This window comes from Lynx canadensis, chromosome E1 (assembly GCF_007474595.2).
Source record: "Lynx canadensis isolate LIC74 chromosome E1, mLynCan4.pri.v2, whole genome shotgun sequence".
Lineage (NCBI taxonomy): Eukaryota > Metazoa > Chordata > Mammalia > Carnivora > Felidae > Lynx > Lynx canadensis.
The window spans coordinates 10,720,624-10,731,348 of NC_044316.2; the positions used below are offsets into that span (position 1 = coordinate 10,720,624).

Consider the following 10,725-nt stretch of genomic DNA (forward strand, 5'->3'; position numbering starts at 1 on the left):
AGTTCATGCTCTGTCTCTCTCTGTCCCAAAAATAAATAAACGTTAAAAAAAAAAAAAATATGGGTTGCCTGGGTGGCTCGGTTGGCTGAGTGGCCAACTTCAGCTCCGATCATGATCTCGCACTTCCTGAGTTCAAGCCCAGCCTCGGGCTTGCTGCTGTCATCACAGAGCCCACTTCAGATCCTCTGTCCTCCTCTCTCTCTGGCCCTCCCCTGCTTGCACTTTCTCTCTCTCAAAAATAAAGAAGTTTCACCTCAAATAAATAGGAACACAATTATAATTGGGATCTTAATGCCTGACTCCCAACAATGGATAGATCGTCCAGAGAATCAATAAGGAAACAGCAGATTTGAGCAACATTATAGACCAGACGGACCTACCATACACAGAACATTATACTCAACAACAATAGAATACAGATTCTTCTCGAGTGCACATGGAACATTTTCTAGGGTAGACCATATGCTAGGCCAGACATATGTTAGACAAAACAAATCTTAGCAATTTCAAGAAAACTGAATTCATACCAACTATCTTCTCTGACCACAAGGGCATGAAACTAGAAATCAATAAGGAGAATACTGAAAAATTCATGAATATGTAGAAATTAAACAACACTCTCCTGAACAACAGTGGATCAAAGAAGACATTAAAGGGGAAATAAAAAACAAGTACCTTCAAACAAATGAACATGGAAACACATCATACCAAAACTTATGGGATGTAGTGAAAAGCCGTTCTAAGAAGGAACGTTATAGCCACAAACACTTGCATTAAGAAGTAAGAATGAGGGGCGCCTGGGTGGCTCAGTCAGTTAAGCGTCCGACTTCGGCTCAGGTCACGATCTCACGGTCCGTGAGTTCGAGCCCCGCATCAGGCTCTGGGCTGATGGCTCGGAGCCTGGAGCCTGCTTCCGATTCTGTGTCTCCCTCTCTCTCTGCCCCTCCCCCGTTCATGCTCTGTCTCTCTCTGTCTCAAAAATAAATAAAAACGTTAAAAAAAAATTAAAAAAAAAAAGAAGTAAGAATGATGTGGGGCGCCTGGGTGACTCAGTCGGTTAAGCGTCCAACTCTTTGTTTCGGCTCAGGACAAGATCTCACAGTTTGTGCAATCAAGCCCCACGTCAGGCTCCATGCTGACAGTGCGGAGCCTGCTTAGGATTCTCTCTCTCCCTCTCTCTGCCACTTCCCCACTCTCTCTCCCTTTCTCTCAAAATAAATAAATAAACTTTTAAAAAAAAAATGATGAGCACCCGGTGATGTGTGAAAGTGTTGAGTCACTGTATTGTACACCTGAAACTAATAAAACACGGTATGTTAACTACTGGAACTCAAATGAAAACTTAAAAAAAAATAAGTAAGAAAGATCTCAAATATGCAACCGAACACCATGCCTCAAGGAACTAGAAAAAGAAGAACAAACTGAGACCAGTTGGCAGGAGGAATGAAATAATAAAGGTTGGAGGAGAAATCGGTGAAATAGAAAATGGAAAACCAGTGGAAAAGATTAATTAAACTGAGAGTTGGATGTGAAAAGATAAACAAAATTGATGAATCTTTAACTAGACTAACCAAGGAAAATAATAGAGAAGACCCAAATCAACAGAATTATAAATGAAAATGAAAATGAGACAGTACAAATGATACCACAGAAATACAATGGATCCTAAGAGGCTATTATGAAAAGTTACACACTGAAAAACTGGGCGACCTAGAAGAACATGAAAAAAAAAATTCATAGAAACATACAAACTACCAAGACTGAATCAGGAAGACAGAAAGTCTGAATAGACTGATTACTAGTAAGGAGATTGAATCAGTAATCAAAAAGCTCCAAATAAAGAAAAACCCAGGACCAGAAGGCTTTACGGGTGAATTTTACCAAACAGTTAAAGGATTAACACCGGTCCTTTGCAAACCCTCCCAAAAAAGGAGGAGGAAACATGCCCAAATTCATTTCATTAGGCCAACATTACCCTGATTCCAAAGCCAGAAAAAGACACTACCAGAAAAAGAAAACTACAGACCGGTATTCTTGATGAATATAGACGCAAAAATTCTCAATAAAATACTAGCAAACAGAACTTAAGAGCACATTAAAAGAATCATTTACATGATCGAGTGGAATTTATACGTGGAGTGCAAAGAAAGTTCAACATAATGCAAATCAGCCAATGCAATACATCACATTAATAGAACGAAAGGAAAAATCCTATGATCATCTCAATAGATGCAGAGAAAGCATGTGACAAAATTCAATGTCCATTCATGGTAAAAACTCTTAACAAATTAGAGATAGAAGGAACTTCCTCAACATAATAAAGACCGTGTATTGATAAGTTCACAGCTAACATCATATTCAAGGATGAAAGTTTGAAAGCTTTTCCTCTAAGACAAGGGTGCCCACTCTCGCCAATCCTATTCAACATAGTACTAGAAGTCCTTGCCAGATCAGTCAGGCAAGAAATAAAATAAAAGTCATCAGCATTGGAAAGGGAGAAGTAAAACTGTATTTGCAGATGACATGATTTTATGTACAGAAAATCCTGAAGGCCATCAAAAAACTGTTATATCTAATCAACAAATTCAGTAAAGTTGCAGGATACAAAATTAACATACAAAAATCAGTAGTACTTCTATATGTTAACAATGAATTATCTGAAAAAGAAATTTTAAAAACGATCCATGCACAATAGCATCAAAAACAATCAAATACTTAGGAATAAATTCAGCCAAGGAAGTGAAAGAGCTCTAGTGTGAAAATTAAGACACTGATGAAAGAAATTGAAGATACAAATAAATAGAAAGGTATCCCATATTTATGGATTGGAAGAATTAATATTATTTTTTAAATTTTAAATGTTTATTCTTTTTTTTAATGTTTATTTATTTTTCAGACAGAAAGAGACAGAGCATGAACGGGGGAGGGGCAGAGAGAGGGAGACACAGAATCTGAAGTAGGCTCCAGGCTCTGAGCCATCAGCCCGGAGCCCAACGTGGGGCTCGAACTCACGGACTGTGAGACCATGCCCTGAGCCGAGGTCAGACGCTCAACTGACTGAGCCACCCAGGCACCCCAATTTTATTCTTGAGAGAGAGAGAGAGAGAGTGCACGTAAGCAGGGGCGGGGGGGGGGGCGCGGGGCCAGACAGAGAGGGAGACAGAGGATCCAAAGCGGGCTCATCGCTGACAGTAGAGAGCCCTATGCGGAGCTCAGGCCCATGAATCCTGGGATCATGACTTGAGCCGAAGTCAAGGGTCAGAAGCTTAAATGACTGAGCCACCTAGGTGCCCCAGAAGAATCAATATACCACCAAACCCATCTCTAGATACCATGGCATCCCTATCAAAATTCCAATGGTATTTTTTCTTTTACAGAAGTAGAAATAACAATCCTAAAATGTATATAGAAGCACAAAAGACTCCAAATAGCCAAAGATCCTGAGAAAGAATAAAGTGGGAAGCATCACACTTCCCGATTTCAAACTTTACCATGAAGCTAGAGTAATCGAAACAGTATGGTATTGGCCTAAAAACAGACAAATACGTCAACGGAACAGAATTGAGAGCCCAGAAATAAAACCAAGCAAATATGGTCAACTGATATTTGACAAGTGAGCCAAGAATGTGCAAGGAAAGACAGTGTCTTCAATAAATGGTGCTGGTAAGTTGGAAATTCACATGTAAAAGAATGAAACTCGACCCCTGTTTTTCACCACTCACAAAAATTAACTCAAAATGGGGGCGCCTGGGTGGCTCAGTTGGTTAAGTGTCTGACTCTAGATTTCAGCCCAGGTCATGACCTCACGGTTCATGAGTGCCAGCCCTGCATCAGGCTCCGCGCTGGCAGTGTGGAGCCTGCTTGGGATTCGTTCTTTCTCCCTCTCTCTGCCCCTCCTTAGCTTGCTCTCTGTCTCTAAGCAAATAAATGAACTTAAAAAAATAATAAAAAACAAAACAAACAAAAAACCCCAAAAAACCAAAAATTAACTCAAAATGGATTAGAGACTTAAATGTAAGACCTGAAACCATAAGACTCCTAGAAGAAAACATAGGAAAAAAAGCCTCTTGACATGGGTCTTGGCAATGATTTTTCAGTATGACGCCTAAAGCATAAGCAACAAAATCAAAAATAAAAAAGCGGGACTACGTCAAACTAAAAAGCTTCTGCACAGTACGAGAAACAATCACAAAGTGAAAAGACAACCTATAGAATGGGAAAAACATTTGCAAACCTACATCTGATAAGAGGTTAATATCCAAAATACACAAAGAACTCATACAACTTAATAGCAAACAAAACAAAAAACTCCACAAATAATCCGATTAAGGGGCGCCTGGGTGGCGCAGTCGGTTAAGCGTCCGACTTCAGCCAGGTCACGATCTCGCGGTCCGTGAGTTCGAGCCCCGCGTCAGGCTCTGGGCTGATGGCTCAGAGCCTGGAGCCTGTTTCCGATTCTGTGTCTCCCTCTCCCTCTCTCTCTGCCCCTCCCCCGTTCATGCTCTGTCTCTCTCTGTCCCAAAAATAAATAAACGTTGAAAAAAAAATTTAAAAATTAAAAAAAAATAATCTGATTAAAAAATGGGCATGGGGTGTTGGGTGGGGGAGATGGGCTAAAGGGGTGATGGGTACCAAGGAGGACACTTGTTGGGATGAGCGCTGGGTGTTATACGTAAGTGATGAATCGCTAAATTCTATTCCTAAAATTATTATTACACTCTATGTTAACTAACTTCGATTTAAATTGTAAAAACAAACAAATGAATAAATAAAATTAAACATGGGCAAAAGACCCAAATAGACAAACAAATGGCCAAAATGTACGTGAAAAGATAGTCAACATCATTAGTCGCTAGGTCCATGGGTGGAGTGCTTTGGGGTTCGTATCCTAGGGCCAGATTGGTCAATTCAAAACAAGAGAGTGGGGTTTTGGTAAGCCCCACAGGGGTCTTATTTAAGGGGTGTATAAGGCATATGGGTGCTGGGAGGCAGGGGAGACTCTTGATAAGAAGGGCTATGTCTACCGTATAGAAACACAACTGAATTTTTGGTTGGTGGTCTTCCATTCTATAGCTAGGCTGAACTTGTTAGTGCTAATCAGGTTTTTTTGTGTGTGTGGATTCTTGAGGATTTTTTCTGTATATGACATTAGGTCATCTGTGAATGGAGTTAGATTTACTCCTTCCAAGTTGTATGACTTCTATTTTATTTCTTGCCTAATTTCTCTTCCTAGAACTTTCAGTACAATGTTGAACAGAGTGGTGAGAGAGGATATCTTGTCTTGTTCTTGACTTTAGGGTAAAACTTCAGTCTTTCACCACTAAGTATAATCTTAGCTGTGGGTTTTTCATATATACCCTTTTTCGGGTTGAGAATCTCCCTTACTAGTCCTAGTTTGTTGAATATTTTTATCATGAAAAATCCTGTTGGGTTTTTTCAAATTTTTTTTTTTTTCTGCACTCATTGAGATGACCGTGTGTGGAATGTCCCCCTTTATTCTATTAATATGGTATATTACATTGATTGATTTTTGTACGTTGATCTACCCTTGCATTCCTGGAATAAATACCACTTGGCCATGTGGATAATCCTTTCGATATCGTACTGGATTTGGTTTGCCAATATTTTGCTGAGGATTTTTTTCTATTAATATTCATAAGAGATATTGGTCTATAGCTCTCGTTTAGTGTGGTATCTTCATCTGGCTATGGCATCAGGGTAATCCTGGCCTCATAGGATGAGTTAAGAAGTGTTCCCTCCTTGTCGAATAGTTCGCTCAGGCTGCCCTGATAAAATATCGTAGAGTGGGTGGCTTAAACCACAGAAATTTATTTTCTCACAGTTCTGGAGGCTAGAAGTCCCAGATCAAAATGTCAGCTGTTCTGTTCCTGGCAAGAGTCATCTTCCTGACTTGGGGATGGCTACCTTCTCTCTGTATCCTCACACAGAAGGGAGAAAAAGAGCGAAGGAGAGAGAGGTTCTGTCTCTTTCTTATAAGGACACTAATCTGTTGGATCAGGGTCCCAACATTATGACCTCATTCAACCTTAATTACCCCCACAAGTCAGCATCTCCAAATGCAGTCATATTTGAAGATTGTGGCTTCACCATATGAATTTTGGGAGGACGCAAAAAGTCAGTCCATACCCTCCTCTTTAATTTTTTGGAAGAATTTGGGTAGAATTGGTGTTAATTCCCCTTTAAATGTTCTGTAGAATCCACTAGTGAAGACATTATTACTGGTCTTCTCTTTGTTGGAGTTTTTTGGATACTGATGCAATCTCCTAATTTGTTACGTCTCTATTCAAATTTTCTATTTCTTCTTCTTGAGTCAGTTTGGGTAGTTTGTGTGTTTCTGGGACCTGTCCGTTTCAGCTAGGTTATCCAATTTGTTGGTGTGCTTATTCTCTGAGTGTTGTCTTATTATTCTTCTTGCTTCCATAAAGTCAGTAGTAATATTCCCACTTTAATTTCTGGTTTCGGTAATTTGAGTCTTTGCTATTTTTTTCTTAGTCAATCCAGCTAGAAGTTTGTCAATTTTGTTGACCTTTTCTTCTTCTTTTTTGTTTTTTTACGTTTCTTTATTTAGTTTTGAGAGAGAAAGAGAGAGAGAGAGAGCATGCGAGTGGGGGAGGGACAGAGAGAGACAGAGACACAGAATCCAAAGCAGGCTCCAGGCGCTGGGCTGTCAGCACAGAGCTCAACATGGGGCTCAAGCTCACTGGCCGCGAGATCATGACCTGAGCCAAAGTTGGACACTCAATCGACTGAGCCACCCAGGCGCCCCTGGATCATGGATTTTAAAATCCAGGCTGCCAAGCTGTGTCTTTTGACTGGATAGTTTAATCCATTTGCATTAACAGAATTACTGATAAGAAGAACTTCTGCCAATGTACTATTTGTTTTCCACATCATATCCTTTTTGAACCACAATTTCTCCACTTCTCCCTTCTTTTGTGTTACATAGGTATTTTCTAGTCCACCATTTTGATCCCCTTCTCCTTCCTTTTATTTATTTTTTTTAACCTATTTTCTTAGTCGTTGCCCTGGGGATTACAATTAATATCTTAATGTGATGGTTAATGTTGAGTCAACCTGGCTGCTTACCCAGTTTTTGGTCAAACCAATTTAAATGTTGTGAAGTTTTTTTGGTTTTTTTTAACACTTATTTATTTTTGTATGAGAGAGAGAGTGAGCACGAGTGGGGGAGCGGCAGAGAGAGAGGGACACAGAATCCAAAGCAGGCTCCAGGCTTTGAGCTGTCAGCACAGGGCCCGACGCGGGGCTCGAACCCACAAACTGTGAGATCATGACCTGAGCCAAAGTCGGACGCTCAACCGACTGAGCCACCAGGCGCCCCTATGGTAATATATTTTTAAAACGCTTATTTATAAATAATATTTATTGGGGGCCAGAGGCCAAAAAATAAAATTTTATTTTTCAAGTTTATTTCTTTATTTTGAGAGAGAGACAGAACATGTGGCAGAGAGAGAGGGAGAGAGAGAGAGTCCCAAGCAGGCTCTGCAGTGCAGAGTCCAATGTAGGGCTCAAAATCATGAACCCGGGACATCATGACCTGAACCAAAGTAGGACACTTAACTGACTGAGCCACCCAGGCGCCCCTAAAAATGAAAACATTTTTAACGTATTATGTTAAACATTCTTATTTGTATTTCTGTCACCTAAAGTCTTACTGTTCACAAACACTAATGCCATTGTGTACGGCATGGTAACCACTTTGATAACAAAGGTGTTATTTTGGTTTCGCACATGTGAGTTGATGTGTTGAAAAACTTCATTCACATTACAACCTTAGGGGGGAAAAAAAATCTTCGGTGCCAACCCCACCTCGGCCCAGTTGCTACCATTGCAATACAGCTAAACCACACGCAACATGCCCTCAATTTTATTTTGTTTTCGGGGAACCACGCAGAAGAGCCTAGAGCTTTTTCTGTTTAGCACCTTGTACCAAAGTAATGAAAATGAGTATGGTGATCACATGCGCACATGTACAAAATCATTAACCCTACAAAGATACATCTTTCCAAAGTTACAGGAAAAAAAAAAAAACTTAAAGCATGCATTTCATTCTTTAAAGGGCTGCTGAATGGTTCCCTGAGAAAAGGGTGACTGTTTCCGAAATCAGCAACTGCTGATGAGGATTTATTGGCACAGATGCGACCAGCATGTTTATTGGCAAGTCTTCCCCATAATCGCAGCCAGTGCCTGGGGGATGGAAACTGACCGTGTGGTGGGGATGGAAATTGACCCGTGTGGGGCCGCAGGCCCCTCGCCGTCTTGGAACTCCGACCACAAGGACATCTGAATGTTTACGGACACGAATCTGGGTTCTGTGAGCATCCTTAGCGTGCTGCTTTATGCCATTCACCTTTTTACATCCAGGAACCAGGAAGGGGAAAGGCTCCTCTTCTCCTCTGTCCTCACACATGTTGCTGAGGATGGCTTCAGAGCATCGTGACGGAGCTTTCCGTGGTCCGGGCTCATTGCTGTCCCGCTCTTCATAATCCACCTCCTCCTGGCGGCCCTCTACCCGTTGGGAGTGCTGCTGCAGAATGAAGAGGAGGGGGTGATGGGTGGGGTCACGGGGGCAGTGAGGCTTCCCCTGCGGTGGCATGGTGGGGTGGACATATTCCTTCAAGACACTGAGCTGGACAAGGTCGGCGAGAACTTCGGTCAAATCTTCTTCTTTGGGGACTCCGGCTCTCGGCGGGTGACGTCCGTCGTGAATCTATTCGTGTAACCGAGAACAACATAGGTTGGCTGCTGTAATTCTTGTTGTTCTAAAACACTTGGATCTGGACTGCATTGGGCGAAACTGGCCAACTGGCAGTGTCCCCCGCAAGCAATTTTTACTGATTTATTTTTAAAATTTAAGTATAATTAACATACTTTGTTTCATTAGTTTCAGGTGTACGGTATAATCATGCAGCCATTCTCTGCATTACTCGGGGCTCATCATAAGTGTATTCTTAATCCCCTTACCTATTCCACCCATTCTGGTAATCACCAGTTTCTTCTCTGTATTTAAGAGTCTGGTTGGTTGTTTGTTTCTTTTGTTTGTTTTGCTTCTTCAATCCCACATACGAGTGAAATCCTATGGCATTTGTCTTTCTCTGACTGATTTCGCTTAACATAATACTCTCTAGATCCATCCCTGTTGTTGCAAATGGCAAGATTTCATTCTTTTTTACGGCTGAGTAACATTCCATTATGGGTGTGTGTGTATGTGTGTATATACACCTACCTATATGTATATATATCTTCTTTATCCATTCATCTATGGATGGATACTTGGGTTGCTTCCATATCTTGGCTGTTGTAAATAACGCTACAATAAACATAGAGGTGCATATATCTTTTTGAATTAGTGTTTTCATTTTCTTTGTGTAAATACCCAGTAGTGGAATTTACTGGATCATACGGTAATTCTATTTTTAATTTTTTGAGGAACTTTTTTTTTAATTTATTTTTTAATGTTTATTTATTTTTGAGAGAGAGAGAAACAGGGTGTGAGCAGGAGAGGGGCAGAGAGAGAGGGAGACACAGAATCCGAAGCAGGCTCCAGGCTCTGAGCTGTCAGCACAGAGCCCGATGCGGGGCTTGAACCAACGAACTGCAAGATCATGACCTGAGCCGAAGCCGGATGCTTAACAGACTGAGCCACCCAGGCGCCCTTGTAAGAATCTTTAAAATCAGATAGAACAGTAGAATAGTGAAAAATTAACAATACATTAATATTGACTTTTTAGTATATGTGCTGCTGAAATGAGCACAATATTGACTTCTTTATTTACTTATGTAGTTATCTTTAGTCTTCATGTGGACCTGAGTTATTTTATAGTGTCATTTCAGCCTGAAGGACTCCCTTTAGCAGATCTTGTAAGCCCGATCTACTAGCAATAAACCCCATCTGCTTTAGTTTATCTAGCAATATTTTAATTTCTCCTTCATTTTTTAAGAATTGTTTTGCTCCAGGGAGAGGGGCGGCACCTGGGTGGCTCAGTCGGTTAAGCATCTGACTTCTGCTCAGGTCATGATCTTGAGGTTCATGAGTTCAAGCCCTACATCGAGCTCTGTGCTGACAGCTCAGAGCCTGGAGCCTGCTTCGGATTCTGTGTCTCCCTCTCTCTCTGCCCCTCCCCAACTCACATTGTGTCCCTCTGTCTCTCTCACTCTCTAAAATAAACATTAAAAAAATTTTTTTTAAAGAATTGTTTTGCTGGGTAACAGGTTTAATGGTAGATGGCTGGGGGTTTCTTTCCGTGTTTTGAATGTATCATCCAACTACCTTTTGACCCTCATGGTTTCTGATGAGAAATCAACTGTTAATCTCAGCGAGCCCTCCGTGACAAACTGCTTCTCTCTTGCTGCTTTAGGGGTCTCCCTTTGTCTTTGGGCAGATTGATTATCATGCGTCTCACTGTGGATCTCTTTGTGTTTATTCTATTTGGGGTTTGTTGAACTTCTTGAATGTGTAGATTCATGTCTTTCATCAAACTGGGTGAATTTTCAGCCAGTATTTACTGAAATATACATTCTGCCCCTTCCTTCTCTTTTTTTTCTGGGACTCTCATTATGTGTATGTTCATAAACTTGATGGTATTCTACTGGTCTCCTAAGGTGTGTTCATATTTCTTCTTTTTGTTTCCATTTTTTATTATGGTACAATATACATAAAATTTAATACCTTAACAATTTTTAAGT

At 40.7% G+C, this 10,725-nt stretch overlaps 1 pseudogene; it reads right to left on the reverse strand.

The window, feature by feature from the left end:
- Positions 1-1,394: 1,394 nt before the first annotated feature.
- Positions 1,395-10,323, reverse strand: LOC115501335 (annotated as a pseudogene).
- Positions 10,324-10,725: the final 402 nt, after the last annotated feature.